The sequence below is a fragment of the Cryptotermes secundus genome, unplaced genomic scaffold (assembly GCF_002891405.2).
Source record: "Cryptotermes secundus unplaced genomic scaffold, Csec_1.0 scaffold29, whole genome shotgun sequence".
Lineage (NCBI taxonomy): Eukaryota > Metazoa > Arthropoda > Insecta > Blattodea > Kalotermitidae > Cryptotermes > Cryptotermes secundus.
The window spans coordinates 426,402-453,687 of record NW_019719356.1 but is presented as its reverse complement, the minus strand read 5'-3'; the positions used below and the strand labels follow the sequence as shown (position 1 = coordinate 453,687).

General features: G+C 39.8%; 1 protein-coding gene across 1 annotated transcript in view; it reads right to left on the bottom strand.

Moving 5' to 3' along the window:
* The window catches only part of LOC111864314 (potassium voltage-gated channel protein Shaw), a 261,436-nt gene extending 234,369 nt beyond the window's left edge, over positions 1 to 27,067 (bottom strand). Inside the window, exon 1 of the mRNA XM_023851473.2 lies at positions 26,829 to 27,067. The gene's annotated coding sequence lies outside the window, so the exon portion shown is untranslated. The remainder of the gene's footprint in view (positions 1 to 26,828) is intronic.
* Positions 27,068 to 27,286: the final 219 nt, after the last annotated feature.

Genomic DNA, 27,286 nt, shown 5'->3' with positions numbered 1-27,286 from the left:
AAAAAAAAATATGGGCTTTAGGAAATCTTTTCCGGACTCTTGATAATAAACCTTCTTCTGATAGTCCCTTTACATGGCAACGAATAGTTGCTTAAAATTCATGTAGTTAGCTCTAATTGTTCAGAGATGGCGGGTAAGGTTTCTTTCGCACATCCATTGTAGTAAAGCAAGATATGTATCTCTGCAATAGCACGGATTACATTAATCAATTTTCCTTTTCAAGTGTCTCCATGAGTGATTCATATGGTTTTAGTTCATAAAGTTACAAATTAATGCCAACCAGATTAAGGATAACGTATTAAAAGTATTTAGGTCTCTACAAATTAATGATTATATTATATTATGGATGTAACAATACGAATTATGAAGAAAGACTGCTTTTACCGGTTCTCACGGTCTCTTCGCTTGCGGATTTCTTATATTTTTCCTTCTACCCTGAAGATGGAGGCGATACGTTCCTCCGAAACGCCGGTTAACACCATATATACACGGTGCCAAATCCCAGAAGACTGCTTTCTTCATAGTCACCGCCGTGAAAGCCTCAAATCTTACGTAATACGAATTGTGTTCCTTTGTTATTTCACGAAGAACTGGAAGAACATGGAGGAGAGGAAAAGGAAAAAAATACTCAAATTCTTATTAATTGCTTGGATCTCGGTAACCTGAACCACATGAAGTTAACTCTGAATACGGTCAAATGCCCGCTCGATCTTAGTGTTAATAATATGTCCCCTGAAAATCATATAATGAAGAGACAAAAATGGAGTTGCTTATATGTCCAAATGAGCGCCGTATCATGTAAAGGTTTGGGCGATGTAGATCAACGTATTCTTAGCCTCCGCACTAAATGGAGGTCAGCAGTTAGCTTCGCGCTACGGCCGCTTTACACCCGTGGAAGTACCCCCAAATGTCCGAAGGAAAAGAGGTTAGGTGAGCTTCAGAATAGGCTTGGACTCTGGAAAGAAGAGAAAAACATTTTGCCACTGCCAGGAGTCAAAATCTGATTCCTCAGCAGTCCAGTCCTTATCACACAGATTTACCGACTGAGCTAATCGAGACACTGAAGTTCGTGAGTTCTACGTCACCGAAAAGAATGTGACGCCATTAAAAATTCGTTTGGTGCTGTTTATGGGTGGGTGGGGGGAATTTTGTTCTTTATTGTGAAAATCATAAGAAACAAACAAAAAAACACACACACAGTGTGGTATTGTGCAGAGATTCTGGATGTTATACTGGATGGTTCTTTTATTGCTAGTGGGGTGGGACTAAGTCCCTTGTACTGCGGCCACTTCTGGTCTATTGTACCAGCCCCAGATGATAGGTGAGGGTGATTGTGGAGTAATTGGTGGAATGAAGATTGGCAGGGGAAACCGAAGTACTCGGAGAAATTCTGCCCCAGCGCCACTTTGTCCACCACAAATCCCACTTGACCAGACCCGGGATCGATCCTGGGCCGCCGCGGTTGGACGCCAGCGACTAACCGCTTGAGCTATGGCGCGGCCAATACGGTATGGTAAGTATAATAACCAAGGGGTTTAAAATGGTGAAATTTGTGACAATCTGTACTCTAATCGTTTAGATAACGGCGATTGAATCAAAATCGGGAATTCTATTAAGTCAAGGACTACTGAAAACTGTTGTGGCCCACCAGAAACATACAAAACTTGGCCAGTAGTTTTTCCCTCTTCTTACTCCCACTTTGAAGCATAGGGCTGATTTCTTAATTTCATGATCATTTTAAAGACGGTAGGTCTCCATGGACGGGGGATCAGCTCGTCGCAAGGCCTCTACCTAAACACAGGACAACACAAACACAGAATAAACGCATACACACACCAAACATCCGTGCCTTGTGTTGGATTCGAATCCATGATCCCGTCTTGGTTGATATAGAGTGATTCTAAAGTATTGTCGGGGTTCCCGTGACCTATAAACTAAAAACCTGACAATATTTTAGAATCGCTCTGTATAGTAATCAATCCTGATTACTTATGAGACTGAGTTATATAATAAGTCTTTTGCTACACATATTATTCCCATTCGCATACAATTTCAAACCTGCCAGCAATATTCCTGATTCTTATTCGAGATTTCTCAAATTCAAATCTCGGCCCTAGAGATCACCTATCCTCCAGGGTTTTCGCGGGTTTCTCTATCCATCCATGAAAATAAAATTCATAAGGTTTACATCATCAACAAACTTACTCATTTCTTCTCGACAAACAACTTTAGCGACTAATTAACCTTTAAACGCCGAACTTTTGAAATGGTAGTAAGCTTGAGCTGGCCGGAGTTTATTTAAATTCCCGCTGCTAGTGCACGTTTAAATGTCCGTTGTTACTCTGCGTTTAATGTCCGTTCCTGTTAGGGCTCTTAAACAATTTTAAGCATTGTGTTTAAAAATTCTTTATCTAACAAAATTGTTATGATAAATGGATGGAATTAACTTTGTTTGTACCAGCAAAGAACATAGTGTCGCATATAATAACGGAAGATTTGAAAATTTTTATACAAAGAATTATACCCTTTCTTCATTTTCTTAATTTTGATACGTACTGCAACAATAATTTCCCAATTCTTCACAGAGTTGTTCTGCATTATAAATTCATTTCTGTTGGTAACACTTGAAAAATTTTAGCAACCCTGGTATCATAAAACAGATGGAAGCAATAAAATCATTTGGTTTTATTGCCATTTCTATGGTCGTGACAAGACAGTTGTATCGTGGCTCAGATAAGGAGTGCGATCGGTTTTCTGTGCTTTCACAGTGACATCCAATTCTGTAGTATAATTTCAGACCATATTTACATCAAGCAGATAACAAAAAAGTTATGTACATCTAATTTTACTACACATTTTTAACACATTAATCTGCATAATCTTCAATAAAAGTACAGCCTCGTGGATGAGTTTGGGCATAACTCATAGGTATATTCTTTTTTGCCGTTGTGCAGTTACGTATTATTTTAATTCCTCTATAAGGATTTTACTCAAGTCTGTCTGGTACTTACTACATATAAAAATAAATATTTAGGACTGTCCATGCGCTTCTACTAGGGATGTGTGCGCGCGCTTCTAATAGCGGAGTTTAAATGCCCGACTGGGCAAAACGGTGTACTTTGGTCACGACGACTAATCACTGGCACAAACGGGGCACATCGAACGTGAAAGGTTAATATTACATCATATTCTTTTTAACCTTAAATAATTATATACCATTCACTGACGTTCAAGCATATTCCCTACTACTCTATGTGCTAAAATGTAAATTCTTACGAATATTCAACCGCTATCACGCATAGTTACTACTAACCATATATTACCATATACAAATTAAGATAAAGTGACGGGCCAACCCACAATCGTAAAATGATTTTGAAACGAAGCAAGAGGTGAAGAGGAATTTTGTAGAAACGAAGCGGTGGGATATGTGGAAGACGAAGTCGAATGGCTGTCATAACCATGGTGAGCCTTTGTTAAGGCACTGGAGTATGGTTCAGAAGTTACGTGGTTGGAAGACATGACTCTTTGTGAAAGAAACAATGTAAGAAATTTGTGCCTGTAGGAGGTAAGTGGTACTATGTGAGGAAGGCGAAGGTAACAAATTTGTATAGATCCGGTGGTACGTGGGTAAGACATTGGCGTAGTATTGTGAAGGTACCAGGTTTAAGACCACTGTGTCTTTTGACAATAGAAATTGAAAAGTGAATAAATAAGTACGATTTTTCTGCAGCTATAAACCAAGTCGTAGCATATGAGGAGGATCGCAGAAAGTTGTAGCATAGATGTTCTGGTGGCCTATGGGTAAGGCACCGGCGTTGTAAATGTAAGGTTCGTGGTTCGAAAACTGAAGTATTTTTGTAATGAGATTTTTATGGAATTATATAGCGACATGTAACATAAGAGGAAGATTAAAGGTTAAAAATTTCCGTGCCATTGGTGGCCTATTGGTAAAACACCGGCGTAGTGAACAAGAGTTGGAAGGTTCGAGACCAAGTATAGTTTTGTGATTTAGAAAGTAAGTTAATTGATTTTTCTGGATTTATAACCGAAGATGTAGCATAAGAGGAAGATAAAAGAAAATAAATTTCAGTGGAGCTGGTGGTCTAGGGGTAAGACATCAGCTTAGTGTTCAGAAGGTCCCTGGTTCAAAACCAGTAGGATTTTTGTGAAAAAGAAATGAAAAGAAGAAATTAGTGAAGAGGGAGACAGCAAGGGAAGGACGGAGGGGGGGAGGGAAGCTTTTTGCGGCCGCTTAAAACACTCGCCTTAGCGACTTGCGTCGCCCCACCTCCGCCCCCAACCGCCCACCGTTACAGGTTACTTGAAGTTATTCACTTGAGACAAAGATCATTCAGTGAGAGTTAAGAAGATAATGTTTTAAACTCTAGCGCCATCTGTTGAACATTACAACATCTGTTCAACAGATGGCGCTGCACTTTTATTTCATACTTGCTTAACTCTCGATGATGTAACTGGGTCTCAAGTTATTAACTTTCTGCGTGACCCAAAGCGCGGTCGTGGGTACGGTCCACGCTTCGCCATCTCTGTAGTATTGTTCAAGAGATGGCGCTTTTTATGATCTCATATGAATACTAAGGAAGCGATCCCATGCTTCGCCATCTGTGGAGTAACGTTCAACAAATGGCGCTACTTTTGTGTTTCATATGAATACGAATACCATGGAAACGTAGGAAACTCACCCGCACTTGGGTTCACGCAGAAAGTTAATAACTTGAGTTCAAGCTAAATCCGGGAGAGGTATCAAGAATATTTAAAACTCTAGCGCCATCTGTTGAACATTACTCCACAAGTCATTAACTTTCTTCAGAGGAGCGGTTTACACAGCCCAATAAGATACTAAGATGATACATTTTAACTACACTTCGTAGTCCACCGATGGCGCTATAGATATTTCATATTTTCTTGTTAAATCTCACTGATTTATCTTGGGCTCAAGTTATTAACTTTCTGCGTGACCCCAAGTGCGGACGTGGGTACGGTCCCATGCTTCGCCATCTGTTGAGTAATGTTCAACAGATGGCTATTTGTATTATTTCATATGAACATGAATACGATGGAAGCGGTCCCATGCTTCGCCCTCTGTGGAGTAACGTTCAGCAGATGGCGCTACTTTTTTATTTCATATGAATATGAATACTATGGAAGCGTGGAACTTCAACTTCACCAGTTCGTATGAAATAAAACGGTAGCGCCATCTGTTAAAAATTACTCCACAGATGGCGAAGCAAGGGATCGCTTCCTTAATATTCATATGAAATCATAAAAATCGCCATCTCTTGAACAATACTCCAGAGATGGCGTAGCGTGGACCGTATCCACGACCGCTCTTGGGGTCAGGCAGAAAGTTAATAACTTGAGACCCAGTTACATCATCGAGAGTTAAGCAAGTATGAAATAAAAGTGCAGCGCCATCTGTTGAACAGATGTTGTAATGTTCAACAGATGGCGCTAGAGTTTAAAACATTATCTTCTTAACTCTCACTGAATGATCTTTGTCTCAAGTGAATAACTTGAAGTAACCCTCTAAGGGTGGGTGGTTGGTGGGCGGAGGTGGGGCGACGCGAGTCAGTTAGGCCAGTGTATTGAGCGGCCACATGTTTTACTACACTTCGTGGTTTTCCATGAGGTTGTAGTCGACAGATGGCGCTTACAGTTTAATTTATACTTTCTTAAATCTCGCTGAATTAGTATGGTCTCAAGTGAATAACTTCAAGTAACCTGTAGGGGTGGGTGGTCGGGGGCGGAGGTGGGGCGACGCAAGTCGCTAAGGCGAGTGTTTTAAGCGGCCGCAAAAAGCTTCCCTCCCCCCCCCGGCCTTCCTTTGCCGTCTCCCTCTTCACTAATTTCTTCTTTTCATTTCTTTTTCACAAAAATCCTACTGGTTTTGAACCAGGGACCTTCTGAACACTAAGCTGATGTCTTACCCCAAGACCACCAGCTCCACTGAAATTTATTTACTTTTATCTTCCTCTTATGCTACATCTTCGGTTATAAATCCAGAAAAATCAATTAACTTACTTTCTAAATCACAAAACTATACTTGGTCTCGAACCTTCCAACTCTTGTTCACTACGCCGGTGTTTTACCAATAGGCCACCAATGGCACGGAAATTTTTAACCTTTAATCTTCCTCTTAAGCTACATCTTCGGTTTTAATTCCAGAAAAGTCAATTAACTTATATTCTAAATCACAAAACTATACTTGGTTTCGAACCTTCGAAATCGTCTTTACTACGCCGGTGTCTTACCCTTAGACCATCCGTGCCACGAAGATTTCTTCTCTTCAATCTTCCTCTTATGTTACGTCTGTTGTTGTGATTACAGAAAAATCTTATTAACTAAATTTGTATTTTATAAAACTTTCGCTGGTTCCGAACTTCGGAACGTCTACACACTACGCCGGTATTTTACCAATAGGCCATCAATGCCACGGAAGTTTTTAACTTTTAACCTTCCTCTTATGTTACATCTCGCTATATAATTCCATAAAAATCTCATTACAAAAATACTTCAGTTTTCGAACCACGAACCTTACATTTACGACGCCGGTGCCTTACCCATAGGCCACCAGAACATCTATGCTACAACTTTCTGCGATCCTCCTCATATGCTACGACCTGGTTTATAGCTGCAGAAAAATCGTACTTATTTATTCACTTTTCAATTTCTATTGACAAAAGATACAGTGGTCTTAAACCTGGTACCTTCACAATACTACGCCAATGTCTTACCCACGTACCACCGGATCTATACAAATTTGTTACCTTCGCCTTCCTCACATAGTACCACTTACCTCCTACAGGGACACATTTCTTACATTGTTTCTTTCACAAAAATAGTCACACCTTCGAACCACGTAACTTCTGAACCATACACCAGTGCCTTAACAAAGGCCCACCATGGTTATGACTACCATTCGACTTCGTCTTCCACATACCCCACCGCTTCGTTTCTACAATATTCCTCTTCACCTCTTGCTTCGTTTCAAAATCATTTTACGATTGACGGTTGGCCCGTCACTTTATCTTAATTTAGAGCCCATTCCGACGCTTTTGACCAGATTTTTGTCTTGAAGTAAGATTTACTCTTTGGCCTTTAATATCTGTTGTAACAAAACTATAAAGTACAACACAGATAAAGAGAAATACCACTTTTGAACAGTCATTGGCCAGGTGAAATCCAAGTTACGTGACCTAGATCAATTCCTGTAAGATCCACTTTTAATATAAAATTTCCAGTTACTTAATTGTCTACCAAGTGTATATTTTCCATTAGCTTCCGAAATGAAAATTATGTATATGAGATCAAATTCCTCCACAGTACTAAATACTTAATATGAGTGTGTAATATCCGAGTAATTGATCGTTATCAAAGTTTCGGAGAAATCGAAGATTAAACCGTGAACAAAGATAACGGTCTATGCTATATGGAAGGAAGGACAGGGACTCATATCCAGCCCTTTTCATCCCTTCCTCGTATCACTAACTTTTCACCCCTTGCAGCTTTCTCCTCTCTTTCGAGATTATTAAGCCTTTTTTTTAATTCGTATATTTGGGGGGGGGGCGTCTAGCTGGGTCAACTCAGCACGGCGGCCACTGATTGGCCTATTGTACCTGCCCCGAATGATTACGATGTTGGAGAATTTGGTGTAATGAAGATTGATAGGTGAAACCGAAGTACTCGGAGAAAACCCACCCCAGACCCACTTTGTCCACCACAAAACCCACTTGACCAGACCCAGGTTTGAACCCGGGGCGCCGCGGTGGGAAGTGAGCGACTAACCGTTTGAGCTATGGCGCTGCTGTTAGCCTCAATTTGGTTTGTCCCGGTTGTACAACAACCACACTACCATCGATAGAATATTTCTGTGAGTACGGTAATATTTTTATTTTCTTTGGAGTTATTTAGAATTTTGTCAGTAGCTAGACTTCATAGCGTCGAGTGGCAGAGCTATAAAGAAATGATGAATTGGGAATGATTTGTAAGAAAACTGTCGCGGCCTGGAGGAACTGAGGAAACCCGGAGTTCCTACCGAGTTTCGAACCAAACATGTCTCGCATATGAGTCTAGCGTGTCACCGTTACGCTAAACCGTTTGGTGAGCACCATCGTGATTGCGTAACATTACCCGCTCTGAATGTCACTGGATGAAGTTTCGAGAGTTTGAGTTGCTAGGCAACTGGTGTAGTATACTTATACGAAAGCTCTGTCATTATTTCTGAAGTATTCAATTTACAAATCTGTAACTTGATTTCCGATAGATATTCTGAGTGGACACACTCACACAGCACACACTGAATTCAGACGTAATGATAATAGGCAGTATTAGAAGGGAAAATATTTCATGAATTTATATCCTGAATGTAGTCTCTTTGGAGTACGCTGTAGCGTAGTTGATTGAGGCACTATGCTACAAGCCGGAAGGTCGCAGATTCGATTGCCTATGAGGTTATTGGATATATCAATTGATCTAATCCTTCCAGCCGCAATAAGGTTCAGGGGTCGACTCAACCTTCAACAGGAATGAGTACCAGGGGGTAAAGAACGGCCGATCGGCGCGTAAGACTGACAACCTCACCGCCATCTGTGTGAGGACTGTCTAGAAAATGTGGGAACCTCGAAGCCTCACAATCCTATTTGCCTTCACGGGCTGTTACAAAGAACGACTGTAATTTATTTATTCGTCAATTTGATTTGTTTCATTCTGGTCCGTCACACTAGAAATTACAATTACAAATCACTCCGTCTAATATGAACTACAGTGAAAACAACACAGCAAGCCACGAGCAAACCTAGACGATATCAAGAACCTCCTCATCAAGATAGACAGGCGGCACAAAATCTGCCCCATACAAGAAGGACGATAGGAGGACGGACACGAACCTACATGGTTTATAAATTTTAATTTTTGACAATACAGGTTTTTAAATAATATCTAGAAACTTCTAAAAACTTTACAATACCAGGAAGCTGCTGTGATTATGAAATGTTCTACTTTATGCGTACTGTGCATTGTAGCATAAAAGTGTATGTAATTTAAATCCAAACAACTTTTGTGATGATAGTTTCCAGTTTGTAATGATGTTTCCCTCTGAAGATGGTCCGTAAGGACCGAAACATGTAAGGGAGATAAGTTTTCATGTAGTAAAAACTTATAGGTCACATTAGACGGAGTGGTTTGTAATTGTATTTATTCGTCCTTCGGTCACAGAGATAAATTAACTATTGTCTACAATGTAACTCCGTTTAGTCCTATAACAATTAACCTACATTCCAGAAGAACGCATTGCCTCCATATTCAAGACAGAACAACTTGAAGATTTTCTGGCTTACTCTTCTACCATGAAGATGGAGTATTACGGGAAAACATTGTGTCACATCCCAGGGGATAATATTCTTCATAAGGGCCGAGGCGAGAGCTTCAAATCCGATGTAATTAAAGTAAAACGCGGGAAATATTTGTGAGTGTGAAGGTCATGTAAGTCGGTCTGCGTGCGTGCGTGCGTGCGTGCGTGTGTGTGTCAGTGAGAAGAGGGGTGAGATAGATGCTGCGTGGAGCGCTTTCCGGATCAATACTGGGGTAGCAGTAAGTAGGCCAGGAGGGTGGAGTTATCTCCTACACCCCAGTGTAACTGCAGCCCACTGGCGAGTCCCTAGCTCCACATACTTTAAGACGGCCAGAGATTTCACAAGCTCGAGAAGTCAAATTGTAACAAGAGTTTCATGGCCCCAGCGTAACTTGTTCTGACTCATTAGGGCATCGTTAGCTTTCAAAAGCAACATCAGTTCATCTCTAACCTATAAGTAACTCCACAGGGCGGAATCCTTATTCAGAAGCTGATAGTAACTCAGCTAGTCATATTCTCCTACCTACAGGCTAGTGAATCCTGACCGCATGGTCGGATCATGTTTCTTCAATCACTATTAATATTATCCTCAAGGGCCGCGCCATAGCTCAGGCGGTTAGTCGCTGGCTTCCCATCGCGGCGGCCCGGGTTCGATCCCGGGTCTGGTCAAGTGAGATTTGTGGTGGACAAAGTGGCGCTGGGGCAGGTTTTCTCCGAGTACTTCGGTTTTCCCTGCCAATCTTCATTCCACCAATTGCTCCACAATCACCCTCGCCTATCATCTGGGGCTGGTACAATAGGCTAGAAGTGGCCGCAGTACAAGGGACTTAGTCCCACCCCACTAGCAATAAAAGAAATATATTATCCTCACAGACATGCCTCCTCCTCTTCAAGTGTCTCTTTGGAGGTCAAGACGTGGGAAGTAAAAGCAAGTCATCCAACTCAAAGAAAAAATATGACGCCTCATAATCCTGTAGATAATTAGCGATATTTCGGGGAGGAAATTACGAACATAGCGTTTGTTATTTCCTTGTTATATTTAGTACTTCTATCTGAAAATGGAGGCAGAGAGTTCATGAGAAACGGCTACCAGACTGCACTATGTCAAATCCTGCGATATAGTAATCTTCATCATGACCTCTGTGAGTAGCTCTGATCGCAGCTGTTAGTTTGCTCGCTCGTTTGTTTGACGAGGTTGTCAGTAGCTTTGTTACACAGTATCAAATGTTTAGATGATTAATGAATAAAAATTTTGAAGGATTTGGAAGGAATCGACCGTGGTTTAATTGAGGCACTATTATGATATTTCTCTGGAACTGAGGATAACTACGAGAACTATCAGCAAGGAGAGCCAGTGTCTCGGAGAAGATACGAACCTGGAACAGTCTACAGCGTTACCGCTAATTTATCCAGCTCGGCCGCAGTTTCTAAATCACTTAGTTAGTTAGTTAGTTAGTTGGTTGATAGGTTATTTTGTTGACAGGTTAGTTAGTTACGAGTATTGAAATGGTTAGTTTGTTAGTTATTAAGTTGGTTAGTTAGTTAGTTAGTTAGTCAGTTAGATGGTTACTTAGTCACTTCCTTGATTTACTGGTTGCTTGTTTAGTTAGTTAGTTAGTTAGTTAGTTAGTCAGTCAGTTATTTAGTTACTCCGTTGGTTAAGTAGTTTCTTAGTCGGTTTGTTGATTTACTGGTTGGTTGGTTACTTGGTAAGTTACTTTATTTATTGTTTGGTTAGTTAGTTAGTTAGTTAGTTAGTTAGTTAGTTAGTTAGATGATTAAGATACAGGAAGCCAAATGAATGTAGGAACCTTGGTAAAATAGAAGTGGAATTACTTTAGGTGTAATTAAGCCACAGTATTTTATTGTAACATCCTGTTGCATTATTCACTTGGCACCTCTTATTCACAGTCTTACGTGCAACACAACAACAAAGGAAGAACACAACGCACAAAACCCAACACACAAACGTATCGAAGAGACCTGCATGTACAACAACAGAAGACATCAAGTTCATCATCAAAAATATTTTAACAAATGATGATGACCATATTGGCCAAAACATGTAGTCAACTTCAAAACTTTAAAGTTTTAAAGACAATAAGCTTTATGGGACGTTGTGTTACACATAAGACTGTGAATAATAGACGGTATGTAATTAAGCCATTTGGAGAGAGATAAGTGCACTTAAGCTCCGGCAAATTAAATATTTCCACATGTTCACGATGGCTGAAACACTTGTGACGAGGGCAGAAGCACTGATAGTTCACTAATACAACTTAATTGAAGTAATTAATGATCTGAAATGTCCGGCAACCTATGATCCTTAATGTTTCAACTGTTTACGTGTATCAATTGTCACCGAACAAAAGAATGTAATAGAGCAAATGAGGCAACATATCCGATTATGCAAACTACTTGTATATTCTGTTTCAAAGGAAAACTACGCGATTCCAAAAGTGTTATTTTAACGTAACATAATACAGATCTCATTTAGTATAAAGCAAGTTAACATTTAAATGTTAATTGTTAAGTAATGAACTTCATCAAGAGGGTTAATTTTTGGTTGAAATTAATTGAAAACTGGAGAGGTTTGATATTATTAGAGAAGTTTGCCTTTATAGGTCAGTTTTGCAGAAAATATTTCCTTTACATAGCAGCACCACTCGTTGGGTATTACTATTATTCTTTTAAATTTAGCGCTTCGTTATAATTGCAGCTGTCGTTCCATGTCTCTTAAATTTATTTGGGTTGGGTATTTATGAAGAAGTTTGCGTTTAGTAATTCATGATTTAAATTCCAAGGTGCTTTATCCAAAACAAATAGACAATTACATATCTATTACAAGAGAGAAAAAGTAATTAGTAAAAGACACAAATGTCTAATAAATCTTTTATGGAAGTGGTAAATATGTATACCACATCCTTTAACGTACAGTAACTTGGGTTTCTCACACAGTTTACTTGTGTTTCCATTTGGTTTTCACAGTACAGAGCGCATATTTCCCTACATATCAATAACCTACTGGCATTTGTAATTGAGATTTCATATTAAGATTACAGTCTTCAAGGTTGTGACGCCGTGTAGTCTGATAGATATTTCCCAACGTTACGAGGAATCTATTTTCTAAAAGAAAAAAGGATTTCTCCGATATATTACTCGTACTAAATATAAACTAGAATTCGCGGAGTCACTTCGCATAAGACATTAGTGTTCACAATATTAATGAGAAGCTCAGATTTCACGAGATTTGTTGTGTTTCATAAAGGTGAGAGTTAGCTCTTAAATCGTTATTTACGCGAACTTCGCCTTATGAATTGTTAACGTGTAAAAATGTATTTTGTATGTTGCTATAATTTCATATGTTGGGATCTACCATCAATCCACTTATGAAAGAATTAAAGAATACATATTGTCAACTTTCTGTAATATTAAATCAATAAATATAGCTTAAGTTTGCAAACGTCCACGGCTAAAGTACAAAGCACGTAACAAATCACATAACATCCTTTGCATATTTAACGATCATGTACTATGAAGATAATGGCGATAAAAACACAAACGGAATATTTCATTAGAATATATTTTGAAATTACAATTTTTCATAACAGAAAGAAAACATACTCGCCTATGTGAGAGACCAGGAGTATCCAGTACCCGTAACGTTTCTCGTGAGTGTTGGTTGATGGAGGGTTCTTTCTCTGATCATCGAAATTCAATTTGATAGAAGTAAGTAACTATTATTCTTTTTATTACTTGGTGGGGTGGGACAAAGTCCCTTGTACTACGGCCACTTCTGGCCTATTGTACCAGACCCAGATGATAGGTGAGGGTGATTATGGAGGAATTTGTGGAATGAAGATTGACAGGGGAAACCGAAGTACTCGGAGAAAACCTGCCCCAGCGCCACTTTCTCCACCACAAATCCCACTTGACCAGAACCGGGATCGAACCCGGACCGCAGCGGTGGGAAGCTAGCGACTAACCACTTGATAGAGGTAAGTAACTAACTTAATGAAGCTAAACCCTTTTTGAAAATCCACCATTTTCGCAGCTACTCGAGAACTTCCCAACATTTTATGGAACCCGAAGGTTCATAACCGTATTCACAAGAGCCTTCCACGGTTCCCTATCCTGAGCCAGATCTATCCAGTCCATACCAGCCCATCACATTACTCTAAGATCCATTTTAATATTGTCCACCCACCTACGTCTTGAACTTCCTAGTGGTCTCTTTCCTTCTGGCTTTCCCACAAATATCCTATATACGTTTCTCTTCCCCATTCGTGCTACATACCCTGCCCAGGGGTAGTTACTCTTTGCAAAACAATGAAGAACGGTCTGTGTGCAGATCATGTCTGACTGTCTGTTCGTCTGTGACGTAGAATCATGCTTAAACCGTTGGATATTTTTTTTTTTTAATTCGGCCTGGCAAACTGAAATCAAAAGCTGTTGTGTAATTCAAAATCTCGTTAAATTGGAGACATTTCTCATGCGTCTCTGATCGTATCTCAGGCGTTCTAAATTTGAGGGAATAAAATCTCGAACAATCGTTGCAAAGAGATGGAGCGATCGATATATTTCCAGCACATTTTTCTATATGTCGTGTTAATTTCGAGATAATTAAAGGAAAGTAATTTTTCTTTCACTCATCTCTTAATTTTGAGAACCGTTCGGCTGATTTTGATAGCATTTCATAGCTTAGGTCTTTACATAAATTTCTCAAACTTCAGGTATATCCTTCCTGTTCCTCCGCGTGTACGTCCGTATCCTTGTTGCTAACCAAGACATCAGCACCTGAGCCATGGGACAATTTAATTAGACATAAAGTATCTAAAAACAAAGTACGATCTTATAAGATATGAAGTTTTCACGGCGGTGACTACGAAGAATGTCGCCTTCTGGTATGCGACGCCGTGTAGATAGTTTAAATCCACGTTTCGGAGGAATGCATTAGGGTATAAAAATCCACGATCGAGGAATCTGTAAGCCATCTATTCTGGCTCCTCGCTCGCGGATTTTTATACCTTGAAAATGGAGGCGAAACTTTCCTCCGAAACGTCGGTTTACACAATATCTACGCGGCGCCATATCCCAGAAGACACATTATTCAAAGTATTATCTTCTTTGTTATAATGACACGTAGTTAGGAGAGAACCCGACGTTTCGGAGTAATATATCTCCACCATCTTCAGGAGCTACGACTGAGCCTAGCAAGTTCTGCTTTTGATGGTTTCTTGTTTGGCCTATTCTTCGACCCTGAAGATGGAGGCAAAATCGGGTTCTGTCCGAACTACAGGGCTGTACAACACAGGAGACTGTATGTACTCTTCTCTATAGTGACCTCCATGAGGACCTCAAATCCTGCGTTTCAAACAATCTGTAGAGAGCACAGGTTAAAATTTTATCCATAATCCTTGCGGTATTCGAGATAATTAAACAAAATGGAGGGGACGTCCGATAATTGTTGCGCTGTGCGCATGGCTCAATTACCTAACTTGCTGCTCTCCCTCGTGAGGTCAACTGTTGTTGCTTGTTACAGTTATGCTGTGTCTGCTGCTTGTTGTGTCAGCGTGTGGGAACCTGCACACCGCTTTACCAGCGCAACGGAAAGACCACTTTGTCCAGGGTGTGAGGGACATAGCTGAATGGTGTTTCCAGCCGGACGGTGTACTTCTCATTTCATTTCCTGCTGCTGCTGTGAGCGAACCGGATCAAAGAAGACGGCAACTGCAGTGCCGCTTAGGGAACCAGTTCCCAGATCCTCGTACGGAACAAGATCTGCTTCAAGAACTTAACGAACAACGACACTGGACTATTGACATCCATATAGCGGGTTCCGTTATTGACGACAATTATATTTACGGATACAAATATCACAGTTACTTAATCTTATCACGAACTGATATGAAGGAATTGGCAGATAGATTAATATACTTGCAAAGTATTCAGTCTTGGAACAGACACGCGAGATATCTTGTCTTGATATTGGATAACATCTTCGACACTTCCCAACAAGAACTGTTACTTACTGTTAGGGACACGTTATGGGATTCGTACAGAGTGTACGATGTACTGGTTCTATTTCCCGTTCTGGTTTCCGGTTCCCACGATAGTTCTAAGAATGCAGTTCTCCTCTATGCTTTCGACGGATACTCTTGGTATCCGTATAGTTCTCAGACACAATGCGTTGATTCTCTGGACATGGTATATGTTCATAGATTTATTTTGGAAAATAACATGAAATTATCAAAATTAGATATATTTCGTGAAAAAAATATCCACAGAAATTTCCATGGTTGTCCAATTTCTGTATCAAGTCCACTGAAAAGTTATTACTGGTCAGGAAACAACCATACACTGGTATATAGTTATTATGAGATGGACATTCTTTATATGGTTTGTGAAATATTAAACTTAACAGTTGACCATCGACCACCAGCGCCTCTAGATGTGGATTTTATTAATAATGTAGTGACCGCCTTGCAGGATGTGATAATTGGGATATCAGAATTAGCTGTTGGTGACATACCAATTGATGAACGCATAAACTTGTATTTAGATAATACGTTTCCGCATGAATTCCATGAATACAGATGGTTTGTTCCATGTGGAAGGCGTATATCTAGAATTGGAATTATGTCCAGAATATTTTCTTATCAAGTTTGGATAGTTTCATTTCTTTTGTTTTGCATAACAATCATTTTAATTTGGTTTCTGGCAAAGAATTTCTGCGAAAATAATCTTCAAGAATCTATAAAATACAAGAAAATCTCTGGATGTATTATCAACTTATGGGCAGTGACCCTAGGGATTTCAGTACCACAAAAACCACGTACCAAATTCGTCAGAATTTTGTTCGCCTTATTCGTAGTTCATAGTTACGCTATGAACACAGTTTATCAGATTTTCTTCACGAGTTTTCTTGTTGACCCCGGAACTACAAGACAGATATTGTCTCTGGACGAACTTCTGGAATCGGGAATTGAATACGGTTATGTTGGCCACTGGGATCTTACATTTAATACGTCGAATGATATGACACATAGAAAAATTATTTTAGGAAGAAGTAATTGCACGGACAGACTTTATTGCCTTAGTCGTGTAGACATTTCGGGAGATTTTGCTTATTTTGATTCGGATGATGCAAAAAACATGTATCTTAGCAGGGAAAAGAACGGGCGGTTGTGCGCTATTGAGGACGGAAATGTTGTACTGAAATTTGCTATGTACTTGGAGAAGGATTCATACTTCAAAGATCACATTAACCATGCTTTGTCTATTATCAATGAACATGGTTTTTCAAGAAAACTAGAGTCAAAGAAATATAATAATTATTGGTACAATAGTAAAATTAACAAGACGCTAATGTCTGCAGAAGATGAAAATAATTTTAACAAAACTTACTTCAGTTTCTCAACATCTCACCTGGCTTTTGCTTTCTACATTCACATTTTAGGATGCAGTGTCGGACTGGTTGTTTTCCTTACAGAAATAATATTCCACAGGTTTAAAGAAAATATTTGAGTGTAAGATTTAAAAATGTTATGCAAAATTAATGCATAAAAATATTCTCGTCAGCAATACCAGTTACAATAAACGGCGACTCTTTTCTCTAAAAATCATTAATAGGTTATTCTTTGTAGCGGAGACGTAACGTGTTTCCTGTGAGGTGCGAATTAAATACTTACATATTGTCACGTGTAGGAGTGACTTACGGGTTCTGGATTGGTTGATTGGATTTATTGACACCTCATTCACATAACTTGGGACTACAGGCAATACAGTGTTATCGCTGATCTACGTACTTCCAACTTCACCGTTCCACACGCACTAGGGTTCTCAGTCTTCACTAGTCGTATCCTGGCAACGAATTTATCACAGTCTCACTGTAACTTAAAATCACACATGAAGTCTTCTTGTCACAGTTTAATTATTTTCTTGCTATTTCTTTTCAATCACCTTAAGACTGCCGTCTCCAGAACTAGACCAAATTCTCGACAGCTCACTCTATGCTGCAACTGCCAGCTTCGGAAATCTTTCTCTTAAACACTTCGAACGGACTACGCAGAAAACACAGCTCCTCTGTTGTTGGGAATGCGTGTTTACAGAGCTGTTGCATAGCAACGAAGTTATTCTATTGTTGCTTGCATATCTGTTGCAGCGGGAATATGTTTACTAAGTTGTTTAACAACAGACGTCCTATTGTTGTGCGCGTTGGCATCTACTGGAATGTGTTTACCGGGTCTTTGAGTAACAATGGGTTTATGTGACAAAATATTATATAGTAGAAGTACCAATAACAATTTGCAGAAAGGCAGTCCTGAGAAAATTCAGGCAACACAAAAATACGCAGCTTAAAATCTCACCGGAAGTAACCGGATATGAAAAAATAAACTATTATGTTTGTTATGTATCCTGAGTTTCTGTCTCAGTATGAAGTAACTTGAATGAATTTATCAATTGTTAATTGAATGATTTTTGAAGATACGAATAGATAATTCCATGAAAAGTGATGTTTTTTTTAGATGTGACGTCTTGTATTCCGGTAGAAATACATTACGTTTCGGTGGAAAATATTTTCTTCGTCTTCAGGATCGCGGAATTGTTGAAGAAATATTACAACTAAGACACAGACGGCCGGAAGAAAAGGGAAGAGAAACTAACACTAAGTGGCATCAGATTCCATAAAATAATGCCCTAGATATTCAGCGTTAAGGTTCATGTTGCTAATTCTGACTGAACACAATTTATTAAACATCATCACATCACAAAGTAAAATATTTATAGGCTCAATACTGCAAAAGTATTCATTTTCAAAGTCATTTTCATGGAAGTTCTGTTCTTATATTTGTCCTTCATCTTAGAATGAACAAGCTTGTAAAATCTTGAGTAAATGATTGACAGAACATGATGGCTCTTTGAGAGTCGGAACATGTCGGAGTACTGAGTAAATAAATATAATTTTACTTTGTAATTTGATGCTTTGTAGAAAAATGAATGCATTACAACGATAAACAATCCAATGTGAAAAAGAATACATGATTCTAATTGCTTGGTTAATATTCAAAAGCAAATTCTTTTTTTTTTCTCTCGTTCTTCTTTCCATTATTTTTGTTTTGTTTTTTCTTTCCCTCTACTTTCTTATCTTTATCATTTCTTCCTTCCTTTCAAGTTTGTTAATTTCTTATTTATTCCTTGTACCTTCTATTTATTTCCTTATTCCCTAATTTTCTTACGTCGTTTGTTCCATTCTTTCTCCTTTCTTTTCTCTTTTATTTTTGTCCTTTCTTCCTTCTATTCTCTGTTTCTTCTCCTTCTCTTTCTATTTTTTTATTTTCCTCTTTCGTCTTTCTTCATTTATATATGCCTTCATTTATCTCATTTTTTTCTTTCTTTCTTCTCTCGATTCTCCCTTTCGCTGTCTCCTCCTTTCTCCTTTCCTTTATATCTGCATTTTCTTTTCCATCTTTCTTTCTTTCCTTCATTATTTCTCATTCTTCTCGACTTTCTACCATTATTTCTTTCGTTCTGCGTTCTGTTACTTCACGCTTACCGTTCTATCTTCATCTGTTTCCTTCCTACCCCACGCCATTCAGAAGAGCCCACACAAACAATGCATCAGAACAGATTCAAAGTCTAGACCACTGAGTCGCGTCTTAATTTATTCCTGTCTGCAACAGCCGAGACACCCCGAGAATCCCCCTCCCCCTCAAACTGCTTTAACAATGGCGTGACTCTTTTGTTTCACTTCCCCCTCAGCATACACCCACTTAAACCCAAACCTCCGTCCGTCGGTCAGCCACAGGGAAATTCGTGTTTCAAGAGTTGGTCAATTGCATTTGACTGTAACTTAGATACCACAGCAGTGCGCGGCTCCGGTACAGACCTAAGTTTCAATATTTCTTCGTATGTAGTCGGCCTTCGAGGCGTACAGCGTCTGGACTAGTTCATACCATCCCTGTGGGCAATGTGTACTGTGCTGAGAGACTTTCCTGACGAGAACTGAATGCTTTAAACGCTCTAAACTAAGCATGAGAGCTGGTGAATCCACTGTGAAACACTGACGTCAGAACTCGGCTGTGGCTACGCCGTTAAGAAGAGGTAAGCCGTTATGGAACAACAGAGGGACGCAGGCTACATGAAACATAGTTTTGTTTGCTTATTGCCTCCGGTCTCTTGTCTTTCTCCTACATTTTCTTTCCTTCTTTCATCCTCCTGTCCAATCCCCCTTGAATGTATAAGGGCCTTCTTGGCCCTTGTACCACGACCACAGCGATCTATAGTGCCCTTTTTCTTTCTCCTCTTTTCGAATCCCGATGACGTGGATTTTTTTTTTAAATTTACCCAATCCTTCCAGCCGCACTACGGCCCTGGGATCGACTCAGCCTCTAACAGAAATGAGTACCAGGAATTTTCCTGGGGAGGTAAAGAGTGGCCGGCGCGTAAGGTCGACAACCCTGCCGCCATATTTGAGTCGACTGTCTAGAAAATGTGGGAGCCTCAACATCTCACAATCCTATGGGCCTCCAGGGCCTGTTACACGGATAGCTTTACCTAATTACCTTATTATCATGTTTATTCACTCTTTCCCTACTATTCTAACCTTTTTCTTCATCTTTACATTATTCTTATTCTTCTGCTACTCCTTCAAATTTTCTTCCCTTTTCGTCACTTTTGTTAAAAAAAATTGTTCCTGTGTTTAATTAATAAAATACCACGACATTAAACGTATGCGGAAATGGAGATATGGCTCCACCAATATGGGCACTAGATGGTAAGTGTTCAGCATCACGCTCCAGCCCCTTTATCTCCGAGCAAAAATCTACCGGTATTCATTAGATGTGAGGTCAAGTGGGCCTCAGATCCGGTATGGACGCTGTGAGGATGACAAAAACTTTTGCTTTTGCTGAGAATAGAACTCCGCCTGTGCTGCGAGTATCCCGAAACCCCCTGCGTTATTTCGGCTGCTTCCTCTTTGCCATTATATTTATAATTTATAATTTCCTGTGTGAATAAGAAGTTTATTCTTTTCTTGCGTCTTGAGGATGTGGCAATGATGCTCTTGTTTCGGAGATATATTCTGGCTTCATGCGCAGGGTATAAGTGGACGGAATGGCTCAGTGGTCCTGTATATGTAGGTTTAGGTTCAGCAGATCCAACGAGGGAAAGCTGGGAGCTGCCCTGACTGGAACAGGCATCTGCACAACTCTTCCTCTGGTTTGTCTCTTGGACAAAAACCTATGTATACAATAACACTGACTCGCTCTTCTCGGTCATATCCCGAACATGGAAGCAGAATGTGTCTCCGAAAGTTGGAAGCAATGCCCACATCCTCAAGGTCCAAAGTATTCAGAAACAAATTCAAAAACATCCGCAACGGTAAAAATATTTTCCTTCAACTTAGTTTTTTTTTTTGCCTTTGTTCGTCCACATGGCTCTTTGCGCAACGAATTCCACGCTGAAATTGCAAATTTCCAGAAGGATGTAGACAACTAATGGTGCTTGGCAAATTGCAGGGTCTTACTAGTTGACCAGAGCGCTGCGTCTTCTTAAATTAACTGTGCAAACAAATTTTCTTCGTTCAAAAAATGAAGGAAATTTTTAATTTGTTTAATTCCTTTTATGACATAACATAATTCACACTTATTTTCTTACTCCTCCGTAATTTGCGAAAGAGATGTAACAATTATCATACATTTTTTCTATCTTTTCTTCCAGAGTTATATTATTTTCGTCTTCATGATTCAACCTTTGCCCTGACACCAGTCGTCCCACTACTAACTGCTCTATTTACCTTACTTCTCCACAGCTGTTGCTCGTAATTTGTTTCAATTTTTTTCCTTTTGAGTGGCAACTTTCCTAACATGTTCCCAACTTCTTCTAAATCTTTCTGTTTAGCATTTTCCGTCTATGTTCTTTTTCTAAACATCATTTGAGAATCTCTCTTTGTTCAGTCGTAAACAAGTCCCCCTTTTTTTCCCCTTGGCACTACAGCCCCAGTGGGCCTAGGCCTACCTCCATGAACTTCTCCCTTCACTTCGGTTTTTCTAGATCTTAGACATATGGTAGGACTCCTTGGGCAGGTGATCAGCTCGTCGCAAGGCTTCTACTTGTACACAAACACAGAAAAACGCACACACACAAACTAAACATCCATGCCCTGAGTGGGATTCGAACCCACGATCCCGGCTTCGGAACGAGCGAAGACAGTGCACGCCTTAGGCCGCTCGGCTACCGTGACCGGAAAACAAGCCCCTACCATCTTATTATTTTTCCATAATGTACCATCTAACCTAATTATATATATATACTCGTACGTGTATATATACTCCATTTTTTATGCTGTTTCGCCTGGGCTTTTCTTTTATATTTTATTAACATTTGAACACTCGGTAGCGCAGTTGGTTGAGGCACTATGCTACCAGCAGGAAGGTCGAGGGTTAGATTTCCTATGAGGTCACTACATTTCTTTTAAATTGACCTAATCTTTCTAGGTTCACCATAGCCCTGGGGTCGACTCAGCCTGTAACAGAAATGAGCACCAGGAATCTTCTTGAGGGTAAAGGGCGGCCTGCGCGTAAGGTTGACAACCTCACCGCCATCTGTGAACCGATTGTCTAGAAAATGTGGGAACCTCGACGACTCACAACCCAATGGACCTTCATGGCCTGTTACAGGGATAGCTTTACCTACAGCTTTATGCAAGGAACTGTCCTCACAGCCCTGTTTTCACTCCTAGTTTCACCATGACCACACTCTTCAGAACTCACAGTGTTTCAGCTGAGTTGTTACTTTTGCCAAGAGGTAGAAATTTTTCTTTTTCCCTGAAGAAGTGGTAAGAGTTTTTTCCGAAACACTGACATCTTTTTGCCAAAATATACGGTGCCACGTCCCAGAAAACCACAATGCTATTTATATACGTTTATCACTGCAAGAAACATTTATTTGCCCGAAACCGAGACGACAAGGATTTGCAGAATAGAGTGCCCGGTTTGAATCTCGCCGAACCATTCAGCGCCCTGACTGAAGTTGATGTTGATTCTTCTCAAGAAAGACCCTAAAGATGGAGGTGGCGCATGAAAATTTCCAAGTGATCAATGCTGGATAAAATATAACTGTTTTGTACTGTAATGAAAACGACAGAAACTAATAGACCAAAACCAAAAACTTACACACAAAAAATTATTTCCGCGAAGGAAGAAAAAATAATTCCATCAAAACAATAAATATAAATCTATAGAGCTCATTTTAAACGTCGGCAATACTGCCCATAGTCAATCAGTTCAAAGGCCCAAGAACCAAATTAATATCAACAATAAATTACCACAAAAACATAAAATATATAATTCAGATTTATCGTGGTTTTCTTCAGACCCTCCAGGCAAATTCTGAAATAGCACCTTAAATTAGAACACGACAAATTATTTCCACACCCTTTCACAATTAACAAAATAATTCAGTCATTCAGTATCACATAATCTTAGCTAGTAGCGGAGCGCTCACATAAACTAAAGTCTATCCACTCTATGAACATGGCATGTCGTGCCTTGCGCATGCGTCCTTACGGAAGAGAAGTCGTAGGATAAACATGCCTGGATTTCTCACCGGTTTATGAATAACGAAAGCAGGTTAAAATCAGATCAAATAACTTCCTAATGATGACGTAATATTCTACGTCACTAACTGCAAATGATCCACACTTTTCACACGGTAGATGGAGCATACAAAGAGATAAATTGGAGTTCTGTTTCATCACTAAAATTCCATGTATTCTACATTTTGATATCAGCAGATAAAAGAAATTATGTGTAGGGTGAAAAACGGACGCTGCTCTTGGTACGTACAGCACGAGATGTACAGTTAAAACGTCGTTAAATATGCAAAACATTTTCTGTCATCTTGTGTTTTCTAGACAACAAGTGGAGAAATACGACTATGTTCTAGAAGAATGCTGAGAATTTTAATATAGTAGCTAAACCCAGTTTGCAAATAGAAACAATGTGGGAATTGTCGAAATTCTAGCAATGCCTGCGAGAGTGCCCTGTAGTGAAAACACTGACAACACGTTGACATGTAAACAGAAAAAAAAGATAGAATGACAGCGTGTAGGAGGTGAATAATGAAAGAAAATGCGTGACAGTAGAACAAGTCCATACATATTTTGCAAAAGGGAATACATTCCCGATTCGTGAAGTCTAACCATTCTCGGGTTTGTTGACAACACATAATTCAAATTTACTCATGTTTTTTTTTAAATCGATAAATATAAATAGTCCTATTCAGGGACAAATCGTTACAATAACGGTATAACGGAGAGATAGGAGCTCTGAAAATAAGATATTAGTGGTTACGACAGCAATAAATTGTCGGTCGTTAACACGTTACATGAACATAAATCATGTAATAGGTCACGAACAAGGAAGTAGTTCTTTGTTTAAAAGTATCGTGTCTATTCTGTGAGTATTAATAATACTGTCACGTGTATGATTGTGACTATAGACGGGTTTCGGATTGATGACCGGACTTTTTGGGCTTTTAATACAGCGCGTGTCTACAAGCAATGATTATGCTGTCACTGTTCTATACATTACCCAAATCACTATAGGACACACTACGTCTTCTGTTCCTTTTTTTATTGCTAGTGGGGTGGGACTAAGTCCTTTGTACTGCGGCCACTTCTGGCCGTACCAGCGCCAGATGATAGGTGAGGGTGATTGTGGAGCAATTGCTGGAATGAAGATTGGCAGGGGAAACCGAAATATTCGGAGTAACCTGCCCCAGGGCCACTTTGTCCACCACAAATCCCACTTTACCAGACCCGAGATCGAACCCGGGCAGCCGCGATGAATAGCCAGCGACTAACCGCTTGAGCTATGGCGCGGCCCTTCCCAGTCTGTTACTGGCTTTACTAGCTACTGCTTGGTAGCAGTTTTCAAGGACGGACTTTCCACTTTCTCCTTTTTTTTTTTCTTAATGGGGGGTGGAGTCCAACTAGGTCCACTCGGCACGGTGGCCACTGATTGGCCTAATGTAGCCTGCCCCGGGTGATTATGATGACGGAGAATTTGGTGGAATGAAGATTGGCAGGGGAAACCGAAGTATTCGGAGAAAACCCGCCCCAGCGCCACTTTGTCTACCACAGATCACACTTGACCAGACCCGCGATCGAACCCCGGCCGCCGCGGTGGGAATTCCCCTTCCTCTTGGTTCCCGAACTGTCCCCGACCTCAGCTACCAGCTTATAACAGCAACAGCTCACAACAACTGAGTTCCGACATTGCTCTAATGGAATCACTAATTTGGGAGATGCTGTTGGAATGGGTCCTAGACGTATCATTTGATAACATACAGGACTACAAAGGAATATGGGAGAAATTAGGGGAAGTTAACAGCACGAATGCTTACATAACAAGTGATGAGACATTCCGTTAAATTCCCTATGGAATTTAGGCTAGTACAATATAAAATATACATTTTCAATTAACAAACAGTAGAAATAGTAACATTTCGCAATATACAGCCGGAAATAATTCCCCCCCCCACTCGCTAATGAATAATAAACATTGTTTTCAATACTGACTAAATACGGGAAGTGGATGATGGTTACGTAACACTTTGCCTACAAGCGACAACTTATAGCTATGTACACAGTAGACTGTTTCATCATGCTGTGTGGGCGAACAGAGGTATAGAATATTTGCATTGCATGAAATATATTCTCTCAATCGATTTCACAAACTGGGGGACATGTTTGGGCGTGCAGTGGGCATCAGTCTTCTTCCCGATAAACACATACATCCACGCCGCATATGAGATTTCCCTACAGTCCAGACAGCATCAACTGTTACTAAATGTATATACACAGGGCAACCAATACGCTTATTAACATAGAGTGTTTAGCGTTTAGTTCATGAAACGTAAATAAATTACTTTCTCTTTCTGAACAGTTCAATCAATAATAACATTCACGACAAACTCCATGGCCTTTAGTCCGGAAGCGCACTATACCGATCGAGCGACCGCCACTTGTTGGCGAAGTTAGTGCCAACTTTTGAGGATAGAGGGTGTTGCGTGGTCAGAGCAACGGATCCCCACCGCCGTTAATCTCGGTTTTCTAGACTGGAACCGCTATTTCCTTGAAACAGCTCCTCAATTATCCTCACGATACTGAGTGGACTCCGTTCTAGACCCGCTACTCAACAAATGTGGTAACGCTGGGAAACTATAGTCAGGAACTCTGACCACTAGACCACAGAAGCAGTCTAATATCCACGACGCCTTATATAAATTAATTAAAATTGTCTCTGTGACTTATCAATTAAGCATGAAGACATATGGGGGAGTGGAGGTATAGCTCCACAGTTCTCAACATGAACACTAAATGGAGGTAAGCGGACAGTTTTACTCTCCTTTCGTTACGCCAAAGGAAGTGGTCCCCTGTACCAATGAAGTGACTTTTACGTCTACTAATATTACTGCGGATTTTATTTATAAATAATTAAGTTCAATCACTACGTATAATGATCATTTGTAGCTCATTATGCGATTTACAAGTCAGTAGATCCATTAGAATGAATTATATACATATGAGACATATAATTATTAATATGACGTTTACGCATTTCTTAGGTAGTTGAGGATTTGGAGATTGGAAATACAGACTGACCCAGAAGTCACTTAGCCTTAAATATTCTTTCGTATTAAGAAGAACTTTCAGGTGTAACCCAACCAGTAAACTTGTTGAAGGTAACACAGTGTTTTGAATTGTACATTGGACACGGAGAATCTCATTTCGAACAGATTTTGTTAATTCAGTAAATAATAAAGGAATTTCTAACGTAAGATTTGAATGTTTCGCTGCGAATAATTTTGCTCAAATCTACTCGGACAAACAACTATGTCAGTGTTGAACTAAGCACTGGTACGGCTGGTTGTAGGAGGACAGTTTAACAAATTTGTAAAGTATTTTACTGTAGGTTTTACTAACCACTTAACTTAGTTTTGTGTCACCATATACATACAAATGCTCACTTTGCAGTTACTGGGAAGACAATGCATATTGTATATACCTCTATTAAACTCATAATCACTTGGTTTCTGGACTATGGCCATCGTCCGGTATTCTAAAGCTAGAGAACATAACGTTTCGGAGACTGGATCTGCTTCCGTCCTCAGGTAAACGGAGAGACATCTTTTGTAATGGTTTCCTTAGAAAGAGTAGGTGTCTCCCCCTTTATCTGAGGACGGAAACAGATCCAGTCTCCGAAACGTTGTTCTCTGTAGATCTCAGAATACCACACGATGGCCAAAGTCCAAAACCATAGTAATTCTGAGTGTTATATACCATCGTCAGAACCATTTATAATTAGATATATGTTATAATACAGTAAGAATGCTTCCATTAGAAGCCCTTATTTTTGGCGTATTAAATTCTGTACATCTTGATCTTACGTACCCTGTACATGTAGCTGTCGCGTGACCCAATCTTCGTACGAGTGAAAACGTTGCAAGCAACCAGTAATCACATTACACTAGTGTCTGTTGCTATAGGAGCGTTTCTGAAGCACACACACTTTAAAACACAAGAAACGGTGTATATACTCACACACACTGTAACAATGTAAGTTAAACAAATTCACTACAAATAACATTTTATGAGAAACGTGACCGGTGGCGGGAATTCGCTCCTCCATGCTAACGCCATATGTTCTCGCGATGTTCATTTGTCTGCTTGCAGTCGGATAAATTCGGCAATTATCGCTGACAGGCACAAGGCGAAAGGAGGGGGAATGGAACGACACTGTGACACCTTCCCATGGAGGAATCACAACAGAAGAGGACAAATCATACACTATTCAGAATCATTTTTGACGGGAAAGAACGTACTCATATTTTCACATATGCCAAGAGAGG